We start from the raw sequence: 15,092 nt of genomic DNA, 5'->3' as shown, positions 1-15,092 counted from the left end.
CGCCAGAGGTCCTCTTTCCCCGGAAGAACGAGCCCGGAGAAAGACACAAGGACTATGCATGGACTGTGGGTCCAACACCCACACAGTCAAAGATTGTACAGTAGCACCCCCGAGAAAGTCGGGAAACGCCACTGCCCGACCGTAAAGGGGACAACGGCACCGGGTTCCTCAGCAACCATTAGTCCCCTTCCATATTTCACTGTCAGCCCTTCTACCCTTGCAACTGGAAACACCATGATTACTTTGGGAGTTTCTTTGGCTTGGAAAAACGTTTGTCTGGTAAATGTTCCCGCATTAATAGACAGCGGAGCCGTGGGAAATTTTATTGACGATCTTTGGGCAAAGAATCATGGCATTCCACGTACCACCAAAAGCATAGCCATCCCAGTGGAAAGCGTGGACGGTAGCCCTCTTATATCTGGGCCCATTAAAGATCACACACGACCCCTTAATATGACGGTGGTCTCCCATCAAGAGAACATTGAATTATACATCATTAAGACAGCCCATTACCCGGTAATTCTAGGGATTCCATGGTTAAGGGTACACAACCCCTATATTAACTGGACGGCTAGTACTCTTTTTCTAGGTTCGGAACAGTGTGTTCATGGGCACCTCACATCTAACTCCACTCCTTCGAATCCTGAGCAGGAATTGGGTATTACTAATACCATTGTTAACAAAATCTCCTCCTTACCTACTGAATACCTATCCTTTCATTCTATCTTTTCTCACCCTGAGTTTTCAGAACTCCCCCCACATCGGAGAGACGATTGTGCAATTGACCATATCCCAGATCACCCCCTTCATTTTGGAAGAATGTACATTCTGTCCGCCAAAGAAAAGAAAGTTTTAAGATAGTATCTACACACACATATCAAGAACGGTCTGATCTCTGAATCCACTTCCCCCGCAGCTGCCTCATTATTCTTTATCCCCAAAAAAGACACCTCAGAGCTTCGTCCTTGCATAGACTTCCGGGGTCTGAACAAGATCACTATCCCTGACAAGTACCCTATGCCTCTGATCCCAGATATACTCGAAGCAGTACAAGGAGCCAATCTGTACACCAAGCTAGACCTAAGAGGAGCCTACCATTTGGTCCACATTAAGGCTTGGGATGAGTGGAAAACGGATTTTCGCACGCCATTCGGGCACTACCAATATAGAGTCATGCCATTTGGACTTATGAATGCCCCTGCGGTCTTTCAAAGATTCATGGACCATATTTTTGCAGACATCAATTTACATTATGTTATTATTTATCTGGATGACATATTGATTTATTCCTCCACTTGGGAGGAACACTATGGTCATGTACAGGAGGTTCTGAAATGTCTACAACAAAACCATCTATATTGTAAACTGGAGCAATGCGAATTCCAAAAGACCACCATCTCGTATTTGGATACATCCTTTACCAGCAAGGCATTGCTATGGATCCTGTTAAGATAACAGCCATCACTGAATGGCCCTCTCCACGGTCGGTCAAAGACATACAAAGATTTTTAGGTTTCGCCAACTTTTACAGACGATTCATTCCACATTTTTCTTCACTGACTAAACCCTTAACATATCTACTAAAAAAGGAAGATCCCATTTCTCTGGACCTCGGAGACACAGAGATCGTTTGAACAACTCAAGATCCTCTTTACCCAGGCTCCTATCTTAATGGTACCGGATCAACGGCGTCAATTCATTGTAGAGTCTGACGCATCACAACATGCATTAGGGGCCGTTCTACTACAACCAGATGAACAAAATGTAGAAAGACCGGTGGCCTACCTATCCAAGACCCTTTCACCAGCAGAGATCAATTACACGGTATTGGAGAAAGAACTCCTAGCCATAAAAAGGGCGTTTGAGGAATGGCACCATCTTCTCCTAGGGGCCCAACATCCTATAGAGGTCAGGACAGACCATCACAACCTATGGACGTTACAATACACACAAACCTGCAATAGCAGACAGGCTCGGTGGGCCCACTTCTTTTCTCCGTATCGCATAAGATTTACCTTCATTCCAGGAAACACCAATCTGAAGGTAGACGCTTTATCAAGAAAGACCCCTCTAGAAAAAATCCCTTTTAAATCTGAACAGATGTTCCCAAAGGCAGGTTTTGTGCCTGTAGTACATCACTTCCTACAAAAACTGGAGGACAAGCCCAGAGACCTTGAGATCTCAGAACAATTATCAACCCATGGATTAACAAGAAGCCAAGGTCTCCTATTCAAAGGTGAAAAGGTTTACGTTCCCAATACAGCTCTCCAAAAGGAAGTGTTAAGGCTTTGCCGTGATTCACAGGCAGCAGGTCATCGAGGGTTTTCTAATACCCTGGAACTTATCCAGCGCCATTTTTGGTGGCCTACCATACGGACTGATGTACAAGAGTATATTGCTTCCTGCACCATATGCCTACAGACCAAGTCACCTCAAAATTCCCCCCTGGGAGAATTAGTGACTCCACAACTACCAGTCAAACCCTGGCAAATAATCTCTACAGATTTTATTGTTGATCTACCCCGTTCCAAAGGATGTACAACCATCATGGTCACCATAGATAGTTTAAGTAAAATGGCTCATTTTATCCCCTTGCCTACTGTTCCCTCAGCAGCACTCATGGCACAGATCTTTTTGGAACGCATTTTCTCCCTACATGGCCTTCCGGAAACTATAATTTCCGATAGAGGTCCGCAGTATACCTCAAGGTATTGGAAACAAATATGTCAGCTTCTGGGGATCTCTAGAGCCTTGAGTTTGGGTTTCCACCCGCAAACCAACGGGCAGACGGAGAGGCTAAACCAGACCCTAGAAGGGTACCTCCGATGTTACATCTCTTCTGCCCAGGACAATTGGAAAGATCTACTACCCATGGCGGAATTCGCATATAACAATGCCGCTCATTCTGCCATCAGAGCCAGTCCTTTTTTTTTGCACTTATGGATTCCATCCTACTGTTTTTCCACTAGTGACATCTCCCCTAATCAAGTTCCCTGATATCGAAGGGTTGATCGATACCATTCAACAAGGTCAAGTCAAGGCAGGTTTAGCTCTACAAGAAGCCCAAACCTGAAGCAAAAGACAGGCCGATAAACATCGTACTCTGGCCCCACAAATCCAAATAGGAGACTATGTCTGGTTGGGAAGCAAATATCTTTCTAGGCGACTCATTCCTTCAAAGTTGTCACCCAAATACTTTGTCCCTTTTCCCATTATGGCCAGGTTTGGGCCTGTGGATTACAGACTAAGGCTCCCTAAATCCTGGAGTCGCATCCATCCCACCTTACACATCTCTCAACTAACACCCGATATACGGAATCAGTACCATCTGACATCATGTGGCTCACCCCCTCCTGTGTTAACGGACTCAGGTCCGGAATATGAGATCTCCGGGATCTGTGACTCCCGTTATCACAGAGGGGTGCTTCAATACATGGTGGACTGGAAGGGTTATTCCCCTTCCGACCGTTCCTGGGAACCTGCATCCGCGGTTCATGCACCGCGTCTGGTTCGCTCCTTTCATCGGTTCCACCCGGGGAAACCAGGGTTTTCCTCCCTTAGGAGTGGGCATACTGTTACGACTGGCCTCCGGCGCAGATCGTTATGGCAACGTTGGCGGCGCCAGCCCCGGATTACACTTTGTGCTTCCAACAGGGTGCCCATGAACGGAGTGAACAGTCCAGTTTTTGGATCGAGAGACGGGAGAGAGACTCCGCCTCCCCACCCGGAAGCAGTACAAAGACCCACGACTCCCAAACAACGATGCATTGCTACTGTTTACAGAGGCTTCGCTCCGTGAGTGTCGTCGGTAGCACTACGTTGCTCTTGATGACTTACTTCTAAATACTAACTCTTATTTTCTTCTTTGTTTACACTATTGTGCAGGGAAGCTCCACCTCTCCTACCATCTACACTTGCGCTGCCGAGTTCCTTCGGACATCAAGCGCGACGTTTCTCCTTACCTACATTCATTACCATCTCTTCAGGTGCCGATCCCGTTCCATTCCTGAGTTCCAATTTATACTTTCACCGGAACCGGAACCCATCTCAGAGCTTCACACGCACACAAACCTTGGTAGGAATATGTTTCACATCTTTCCTCAGTCTGACCTTATTCCTATATCTCATTAACAAACAGCTTTCTATTTTTCTATCTCTAAGAAGGGAAATCTGTTTCTACAATTAAGCTCTTCCCAATAGCTCCTCCGTGACTGCCACTCAGGTACAAATATCCTCCTCCAAAAACTCATCGGAAAGTCACTACAATACCCCGTTTAACCCTTTATTTCTTGTTCTCAGTTCACCCCGAGACCAGTACTCCTTAAGAACCCACATACCTACCGGCAGGAAGCGTCACCACACAAGACCCGGAAGAAGCTGATCCAGTTCCTCACTCAGCGTTACCTACCAACCACCGGGTTTTCTCCCCCAAGAGGGTTTCCCAGGAGCTTCCTCTAAGCGCCTGAGCTTGAAGGCGTTGGATGATAGTTCCAGGTGGACTTCTCCATTCTTCGTTCAGATCGAAGACAAGGTAGGCTTTGTTTTATTGTTTTGTCGGCTAGTTTGCCTGTGTAGTCTCTCCAGAAGAGGAAACTAGTTACAGCTAGTAAATAACAGATAGCAACGCCCCGTTGTTTTAAAGTGTGGAAGACGCACAGACAAAACTTGGCTGACCTTAACAATGGAACAACAGCTACAACAGTTAATGGCCACCATTCAGACCCTTTCTACAGAGGTCCAGCAATTAAAGATAGAAAACTCTGCATTGTGACAACAGGCAAGGCATTCAGCTCGGAGTTCGGAAGTTCCCCCAGGGCCATTACCAGGCGGTCGCTTTGACGGCAATCCATTGGCCGTAAAAGAATTCCTAGAATCATGCACAGTGCAGTTTGCCTTCAAGGCTGCCTTTTTTCCAACGGACAGAGACAAGGTGGGTCAGATGATTGCCCAAATGACAGGAGCTGCATTAGCAGGGACCACTCCCTTAGTCACCAATAACAATCCCATCCTAGATTCATATCCGGCATTCTGTAACAGTGTCTGCATCATGTTTAGCAGACAAGAGGTGGTAGTGGCTTCTCAGGAAAGACTCCTTGATCTAAAACAAGGGAACCAAGATATCCTGACTTATATTACTACATTCAAAAGAATGGCCGCCGACACTTCCTGGGCTGACGATGCATTGATGACCCTCTTTAGAAGGGGATTATCTGAAGATCTAAAGGATGAAGTGTCTAGAGTCCCCCGACCTTCCAATCTGGCCGAATACATTGCCTTAGTCATGCAGTTAGATTACAGACTCCAAGAAAGAAACAGGGAGAAGAGAAAGGGAAAGAACCCTAGATATCCTTTGGAAGTCCTCTCTCCTCCCCACAAACAGAGCCCTAGTGAGGAACCCATGCAATTAGGAAACGCCAGAGGTCCTCTTTCCCCGGAAGAACGAGCCCGGAGAAAGACACAAGGACTATGCATGGACTGTGGGTCCAACAGCCACACAGTCAAAGATTGTACAGTAGCACCCCCGAGAAAGTCGGGAAACGCCACTGCCCGACCGTAAAGGGGACAACGGCACCGGGTTCCTCAGCAACCATTAGTCCCCTTCCATATTTCACTGTCAGCCCTTCTACCCTTGCAACTGGAAACACCATGATTACTTTGGGAGTTTCTTTGGCTTGGGAAAACGTTTGTCTGATAAATGATCCCGCATTAATAGACAGCGGAGCCGTGGGAAATTTTATTGACGATCTTTGGGCAAAGAATCATGGCATTCCACGTACCACCAAAACCATAGCCATCCCAGTGGAAAGCGTGGACGGTAGCCCTCTTATATCTGGGCCCATTAAAGATCACACACGACCCCTTAAGATGACGGTGGTCTCCCATCAAGAGAACATTGAATTAGACATCATTAAGACAGCCCATTACCCGGTAATTCTAGGGATTCCATGGTTAAGGGTACACAACCCCTATATTAACTGGACGGCTAGTACTCTTTTTCTAGGTTCGGAACAGTGTGTTCATGGGCACCTCACATCTAACTACACTCTTTCGAATCCTGAGCAGGAATTGGGTATTACTAATACCATTGTTAACAAAATCTCCTCCTTACCTACTTAATACCTATCCTTTCATTCTATCTTTTCTCAGCCTGAGTTTTCAGAACTCCCCCCACATCGGAGAGACGATTGTGCAATTGACCATATCCCAGATCGCCCCCTTCCTTTTGGAAGAATGTACATTCTATCCGCCAAAGAAAAGAAAGTTTTAAAATAGTATCTACACACACATATCAAGAACGGTCTGATCTCTGAATCCACTTGCCCCGCAGCTGCCTCATTATTCTTTATCCCCAAAAAAGACACCTCAGAGCTTCGTCCTTGCATAGACTTCCGGGGTCTGAACAAGATCACTATCCCTGACAAGTACCCTATGCCTCTGATCCCAGATATACTCGAAGCAGTACAAGGAGCCAATCTGTACACCAAGATAGACCTAAGAGGAGCCTACCATTTGGTCCGCATTAAGGCTTGGGATGAGTGGAAAACGGCTTTTCGCACGCCATTCGGGCACTACCAATATAGAGTCATGCCATTTGCACTTATGAATGCCCCTGCGGTCTTTCAAAGATTCATGGACCATATTTTTGCAGACATCAATTTACATTATGTTATTATTTATCTGGATGACATATTGATTTATTCCTCCACTTGGGAGGAACACTATGGTCATGTAAAGGAGGTTCTGAAACGTCTACAACAAAACCATCTATATTGTAAACTGGAGAAGTGCGAATTCCAAAAGACCACCATCTCGTATTTGGGATACATCCTTTACCAGCAAGGCATTGCTATGGATCCTGTTAAGATAACAGCCATCACTGAATGGCCCTCTCCACGGTCGGTCAAAGACATACAAAGATTTTTAGGTTTCGCCAACTTTTACAGACGATTCATTCCACATTTTTCTTCACTCACTAAACCCTTAACATATCTACTAAAAAAGGAAGATCCCATTTCTCTGGACCTCGGAGACACAGAGATCGTTTGAACAACTCAAGATCCTCTTTACCCAGGCTCCTATCTTAATGGTACCGGATCAATGGTGTCAATTCATTGTAGAGTCTGACGCATCACAACATGCCTTAGGGGCCGTTCTACTACAACCAGATGAACAAAATGTAGAAAGACCGGTGGCCTACCTATCCAAGACCCTTTCACCAGCAGAGATCAATTACACGGTATTGGAGAAAGAACTCCTAGCCATAAAAAGGGCGTTTGAGGAATGGCACCATCTTCTCTTAGGGGCCCAACATCCTATAGAGGTCAGGACAGACCATCACAACCTATGGACGTTACAATACACACAAACCTGCAATAGCAGACAGGCTCGGTGGGCCCACTTTTTTTCTCCGTATCGCATAAGATTTACCTTCATTCCAGGAAACACCAATCTGAAGGTAGAAGCTTTATCAAGAAAGACCCCTCTAGAAAAAGTCCCTTTTAAATCTGAACGGATGTTCCCAAAGGCAGTTTTTGTGCCTGTAGTACATCACTTCCTACAAAAACTGGAGGACAAGCCCAGAGACCTTGAGATCTCAGAACCATTATCAACCCATGGATTAACAAGAAGCCAAGGTCTCCTATTCAAAGGTGAAAAGGTTTACGTTCCCGATACAGCTCTCCAAAAGGAAGTGTTAAGGCTTTGCCGTGATTCACAGGCAGCAGGTCATCGAGGGTTTTCTAATACCCTGGAACTTATCCAGCGCCATTTTTGGTGGCCTACCATACGGACTGATGTACAAGAGTATATTGCTTCCTGCACCATATGCCTACAGACCAAGTCACCTCAAAATTCCCCCCTGGGAGAATTAGTGACTCCACAACTACCAGTCAAACCCTGGCAAATAATCTCTACAGATTTTATTGTTGATCTACCCCGTTCCAAAGGATGTACAACCATCATGGTCACCATAGATAGTTTAAGTAAAATGGCTCATTTTATCCCCTTGCCTACTGTTCCCTCAGCAGCACTCATGGCACAGATCTTTTTGGAACGCATTTTCATCCTTTCATGGCCTTCCGGAAACTATAATTTCCGATAGAGGTCCGCAGTATACCTCAAGGTATTGGAAACAAATATGTCAGCTTCTGGGGATCTCTAGAGCCTTGAGTTTGGGTTTCCACCGGCAAACCAACGGGCAGACGGAGCGACTAAACCAGACCCTAGAAGGGTACCTCCGATGTTACATCTCTTCTGCCCAGGACAATTGGAAAGATCTACTACCCATGGCGGAATTTGCATATAACAATGCCGCTCATTCTGCCATCAGAGCCAGTCCTTTTTTTTTGCACTTATGGATTCCATCCTACTGTCTTTCCACTAGTGACATCTCCCCTTATCAAGTTCCCTGATATCGAAGGGTTGATCGATACCATTCAACAAGGTCACGTCAAGGCAGGTTTAGCTCTACAAGAAGCCCAAACCCGAAGCAAAAGACAGGCCGATAAACATTGTACTCCGGCCCCACAGTTCCAAATAGGAGACTATGTCTGGTTGGGCAGCAAATTTCTTTCTAGGCGACTCATTCCTTCAAAGTTGTCACCCAAATACTTCGTCCCTTTTCCCATTATGGCCAGGTTTGGGCCTGTGGCTTACAGACTAAGGCTCCCTAAATCCTGGAGTCGCATCCATCCCACCTTCCACATCTCTCAACTAACACCCGATATACGGAATCAGTACCATCTGACATCATGTGGCTCACCCCCTCCTGTGTTAACGGACTCAGTTCCGGAATATGAGATCTCCGGGATCTGTGACTCCCGTTATCACAGAGGGGTGCTTCAATACATGGTGGACTGGAAGGGTTATTCCCCTTCCGACCGTTCCTGGGAACCTGCATCCGTGGTTCATGCACCGCGTCTGGTTCGCTCCTTTCATCGGTTCCACCCGGGGAAACCAGGGTTTTCCTCCCTTAGGAGTGGGCATACTGTTACGACTGGCCTCCGGCGCAGATCGTTATGGCAACGTTGGCGGCGCCAGCCCCGGATTACACTTTGTGCTTCCAACAGGGTGCCCATGAACGGAGTGAACAGTCCAGTTTTTGGATCGAGAGACGGGAGAGAGACTCCGCCTCCCCACCCGGAAGCAGTACAAAGACCCACGACTCCCAAACAACGATGCATTGCTACTGTTTACAGAGGCTTCGCTCCGTGAGTGTCGTCGGTAGCACTACGTTGCTCTTGATGACTTACTTCTAAATACTAACTCTTATTTTCTTCTTTGTTTACACTATTGTGCAGGGAAGCTCCACCTCTCCTACCATCTACACTTGCGCTGCCGAGTTCCTTCGGACATCAAGCGCGACGTTTCTCCTTACCTACGTTCATTACCATCTCTTCAGGTGCCGATCCCGTTCCATTCCTGAGTTCCAATTTATACTTTCACCGGAACCGGAACCCATCTCAGAGCTTCACACGCACACAAACCTTGGTAGGAATATGTTTCACATCTTTCCTCAGTCTGACCTTATTCCTATATCTCATTAACAAACATCTTTCTATTGTTCTATCTATAAGAAGGGAAACCTGTTTCTACAATTAAGCTCTTCCCAATAGCTCCTCCGTGACTGCCACTCAGGTACAAATATCCTCCTCCAAAAACTCATCGGAAAGTCACTACAATACCCCGTTTAACCCTTTATTTCTTGTTCTCAGTTCACCCCGAGACCAGTACTCCTTAAGAACCCACATACCTACCGGCAGGAAGCGTCACCACACAAGACCCGGGAGAAGCTGATCCAGTTCCTCACTCAGCGTTACCTACCAACCACCGGGTTTTCTCCCCCAAGAGGGTTTCCCGGGAGCTTCCTCTAAGCGCCTGAACTTGAAGGCGTTGGATGGTAGTTCCAGGTGGACTTCTCCATTCTTCGTTCAGATCGAAGACAAGGTAGGCTTTGTTTTATTGTTTTGTCGGCTAGTTTGCCTGTGTAGTCTCTCCAGAAGAGGAAACTAGTTACAGCTAGTAAATAACAGATAGCAACGCCCCGTTGTTTTAAAGTGTGGAAGACGCACAGACAAAACTTGGCTGACCTTAACAATGGAACAACAGCTACAACAGTTAATGGCCACCGTGCAGACCCTTTCTACAGAGGTCCAGCAATTAACGATAGAAAACTCTGCATTGCGACAACAGGCAAGGCATTCAGCTCGGAGTTCGGAAGTTCCCCCAGGGCCATTACCAGGCGGTCGCTTTGAAGGCAATCCATTGGCCGTAAAAGAATTCCTAGAATCATGCACAGTGCAGTTTGCCTTCAAGGCTGCCTTTTTTCCAACGGACAGAGACAAGGTGGGTCATATGATTGCCCAAATGACAGGAGCTGCATTAGCATGGACCACTCCCTTAGTCACCAATAACAATCCCATCCTAGATTCATATACGGCATTCTGTAACAGTGTCTGCAGCATGTTTAGCAGACAAGAGGTGGTAGTGGCTTCTCAGGAAAGACTCCTTGATCTAAAACAAGGGAACCAAGATATCCTGACTTATATTACTACATTCAAAAGAATGGCCGCCGACACTTCCTGGGCTGACGATGCATTGATGACCCTCTTTAGAAGGGGATATCTGAAGATCTAAAGGATGAAGTGTCTAGAGTCCCCCGACCTTCCAATCTGGCCGAATACATTGCCTTAGTCATGCAGTTAGATTACAGACTCCAAGAAAGAAACAGAGAGAAGAGAATGGGAAAGAACCCTAGATATCCTTTGGAAGTCCTCTCTCCTCCCCACAAACAGAGCCCTAGTGCAGAACCCATGCAATTAGGAAACGCCAGAGGTCCTCTTTCCCCGGAAGAACGAGCCCGGAGAAAGACACAAGGACTATGCATGGACTGTGGGTCCAACAGCCACACAGTCAAAGATTGTACAGTAGCACCCCCGAGAAAGTCGGGAAACGCCACTGCCCGACCGCAAAGGGGACAACGGCACCGGGTTCCTCAGCAACCATTAGTCCCCTTCCATATTTCACTGTCAGCCCTTCTACCCTTGCAACTGGAAACACCATGATTACTTTGGGAGTTTCTTTGGCTTGGGAAAACGTTTGTCTGGAAAATGTTCCCGCATTAATCGACAGCGGAGCCGTGGGAAATTTTATTGACGATCTTTGGGCAAAGAATCATGGCATTCCACGTACCACCAAAACCATAGCCATCCCAATGGAAAGCGTGGACGGTAGCCCTCTTATATCTGGGCCCATTAAAGATCACACACGACCCCTTAAGATGACGGTGGCCTCCCATCAAGAGAACATTGAGTTAGACATCATTAAGACAGCCCATTACCCGGTAATTCTATGGATTCCATGGTTAAGGGTACACAACCTGTATATTAACTGGATGGCTAGTACTCTTTTTCTAGGTTCAGAACAGTGTGTTCATGGGCACCTCACATCTAACTCCACTCCTTCGAATCCTGAGCAGGAATTGGGTATTACTAATACCATTGTTAACAAAATCTCCTCCTTACCTACTGAATACCTATCCTTTCATTCTATCTTTTCTCAGCCTGAGTTTTCAGAACTCCCCCCACATCGGAGAGACGATTGTGCAATTGACCATACCCCAGATCGCCCCCTTCCTTTTTGAAGAATGTACATTCTATCTGCCAAAGAAAAGAAAGTTTTAAGATAGTATCTACACACATATATCAAGAACGGTCTGATCTCTGAATCCACTTCCCCCGCAGCTGCCTCATTATTCTTTATCCCCAAAAAAGACACCTCAGAGCTTCGTCCTTGCATAGACTTCCGGGGTCTGAACAAGATCACTATCCCTGACAAGTACCCTATGCCTCTGATCCCAGATATACTCGAAGCAGTACAAGGAGCCAATCTGTACACCAAGCTAGACCTAAGAGGAGCCTACCATTTGGTCCACATTAAAGCTTGGGATGAGTGGAAAACGGCTTTTCGCACGCCATTCGGGCACTAGCAATATAGAGTCATGCCATTTGGACTTATGAATGCCCCTGCGGTCTTTCAAAGATTCATGGACCATATTTTTGCAGACATCAATTTACATTATGTTATTATTTATCTGGATGACATATTGATTTATTCCTCCACTTGGGAGGAACACTATGGTCATGTAAAGGAGGTTCTGAAACGTCTACAACAAAACCATCTATGTTGTAAACTGGAGAAGTGCGAATTCCAAAAGACCACCATCTCGTATTTGGGATACATCCTTTACCAGCAAGGCATTGCTATGGATCCTGTTAAGATAACAGCCATCACTGAATGGCCCTCTCCACGGTCCGTCAAAGACATACAAAGATTTTTAGGTTTCGCCAACTTTTACAGACGATTCATTCCACATTTTTCTTCACTGACTAAACCCTTAACATATCTACTAAAAAAGGAAGATCCCATTTCTCTGGACCTCGGAGACACAGAGATCGTTTGACCAACTCAAGATCCTCTTTACCCAGGCTCCTATCTTAATGGTACCGGATCAACGGCGTCAATTCATTGTAGAGTCTGACGCATCACATCATGCCTTAGGGGCCGTTCTGCTACAACCAGATCAACAAAAAATGTAGAAAGACCGGTGGCCTACCTATCCAAGACCCTTTCACCAGCAGAGATCAAATACAAGGTATTGGAGAAAGAACTCCTAGCCATAAAAAGGGCGTTTGAGGAATGGCACCATCTTCTCCTAGGGGCCCAACATCCTATAGAGGTCAGGACAGACCATCACAACCTATGGACGTTACAATACACACAAACCTGCAATAGCAGACAGGCTCGGTGGGCCCACTTCTTTTCTCCGTATCGCATAAGATTTACCTTCATTCCAGGAAACACCAATCTGAAGGTAGACGCTTTATCAAGAAAGACCCCTCTAGAAAAAATCCCTTTTAAATCTGAACAGATGTTCCCAAAGGCAGGTTTTGTGCCTGTAGTACATCACTTCCTACAAAAACTGGAGGACAAGCCCAGAGACCTTGAGATCTCAGAACAATTATCAACCCATGGATTAACAAGAAGCCAAGGTCTCCTATTCAAAGGTGAAAAGGTTTACGTTCCCAATACAGCTCTCCAAAAGGAAGTGTTAAGGCTTTGCCGTGATTCACAGGCAGCAGGTCATCGAGGGTTTTCTAATACCCTGGAACTTATCCAGCGCCATTTTTGGTGGCCTACCATACGGACTGATGTACAAGAGTATATTGCTTCCTGCACCATATGCCTACAGACCAAGTCACCTCAAAATTCCCCCCTGGGAGAATTAGTGACTCCACAACTACCAGTCAAACCCTGGCAAATAATCTCTACAGATTTTATTGTTGATCTACCCCGTTCCAAAGGATGTACAACCATCATGGTCACCATAGATAGTTTAAGTAAAATGGCTCATTTTATCCCCTTGCCTACTGTTCCCTCAGCAGCACTCATGGCACAGATCTTTTTGGAACGCATTTTCTCCCTTCATGGCCTTCCGGAAACTATAATTTCCGATAGAGGTCTGCAGTATACCTCAAGGTATTGGAAACAAATATGTCAGCTTCTGGGGATCTCTAGAGCCTTGAGTTTGGGTTTCCACCCGCAAACCAACGGGCAGACGGAGAGGCTAAACCAGACCCTAGAAGGGTACCTCCGATGTTACATCTCTTCTGCCCAGGACAATTGGAAAGATCTACTACCCATGGCGGAATTCGCATATAACAATGCCGCTCATTCTGCCATCAGAGCCAGTCCTTTTTTTTTGCACTTATGGATTCCATCCTACTGTTTTTCCACTAGTGACATCTCCCCTAATCAAGTTCCCTGATATCGAAGGGTTGATCGATACCATTCAACAAGGTCAAGTCAAGGCAGGTTTAGCTCTACAAGAAGCCCAAACCTGAAGCAAAAGACAGGCCGATAAACATCGTACTCTGGCCCCACAAATCCAAATAGGAGACTATGTCTGGTTGGGAAGCAAATTTCTTTCTAGGCGACTCATTCCTTCAAAGTTGTCACCCAAATACTTTGTCCCTTTTCCCATTATGGCCAGGTTTGGGCCTGTGGATTACAGACTAAGGCTCCCTAAATCCTGGAGTCGCATCCATCCCACCTTACACATCTCTCAACTAACACCCGATATACGGAATCAGTACCATCTTACATCATGTGGCTCACCCCCTCCTGTGTTAACGGACTCAGGTCCGGAATATGAGATCTCCGGGATCTGTGACTCCCGTTATCACAGAGGGGTGCTTCAATACATGGTGGACTGGAAGGGTTATTCCCCTTCCGACCGTTCCTGGGAACCTGCATCCGCGGTTCATGCACCGCGTCTGGTTCGCTCCTTTCATCGGTTCCACCCGGGGAAACCGGGGTTTTCCTCCCTTGAGAGTGGGCATACTGTTACGACTGGCCTCCGGCGCAGATCGTTATGGCAACGTTGGCAGCGCCAGCCCCGGATTACACTTTGTGCTTCCAACAGGGTGCCCGTGAACGGAGTGAACAGTCTAGTTTTTGGATCGAGAGACTGGAGAGAGACTCCGCCTCCCCACCCGGAAGCAGTACAAAGACCCACGACTCCCAAACAACGATGCATTGCTACTGTTTATAGAGGCTTCGCTCCGTGAGTGTTGTCGGTAGCACTACGTTGCTCTTGATGACTTACTTCTAAATACTAACTCTTATTTTCTTCTTTGTTTACACTATCGTGCAGGGACGCTCCACCTCTCCTACCATCTACACTTGCACTGCCGAGTTCCTTCGGACATCAAGCGCTACGTTTCTCCTTACCTACGTTCATTACCATCTCTTCAGGTCCCGATCCCGTACCATTCCTGAGTTCCAATTTATACTTTCACCGGAACCGGAACCCATCTCAGAGCTTCACACGCACACAAACCTTGGTAGGAATATGTTTCACATCTTTCCTCAGTCTGACCTTATTCCTATATCTCATTAACAAACAACTTTCTATTTTTCTATCTCTAAGAAGGGAAATCTGTTTCTACAATTAAGCTCTTCCCAATAGCTCCTCCGTGACTGCCACTCAGGTACAAATATCCTCCTCCAAAAACTCATCGGAAAGTCACTAC

This window comes from Ambystoma mexicanum, chromosome 3q (assembly GCF_040938575.1).
Source record: "Ambystoma mexicanum isolate Mex_15411 chromosome 3q, UKY_AmexF1_1, whole genome shotgun sequence".
Taxonomy (NCBI): domain Eukaryota; kingdom Metazoa; phylum Chordata; class Amphibia; order Caudata; family Ambystomatidae; genus Ambystoma; species Ambystoma mexicanum.
The sequence above is the reverse complement of the archived record's forward strand: the minus strand, read 5'-3'. Positions refer to the sequence as shown.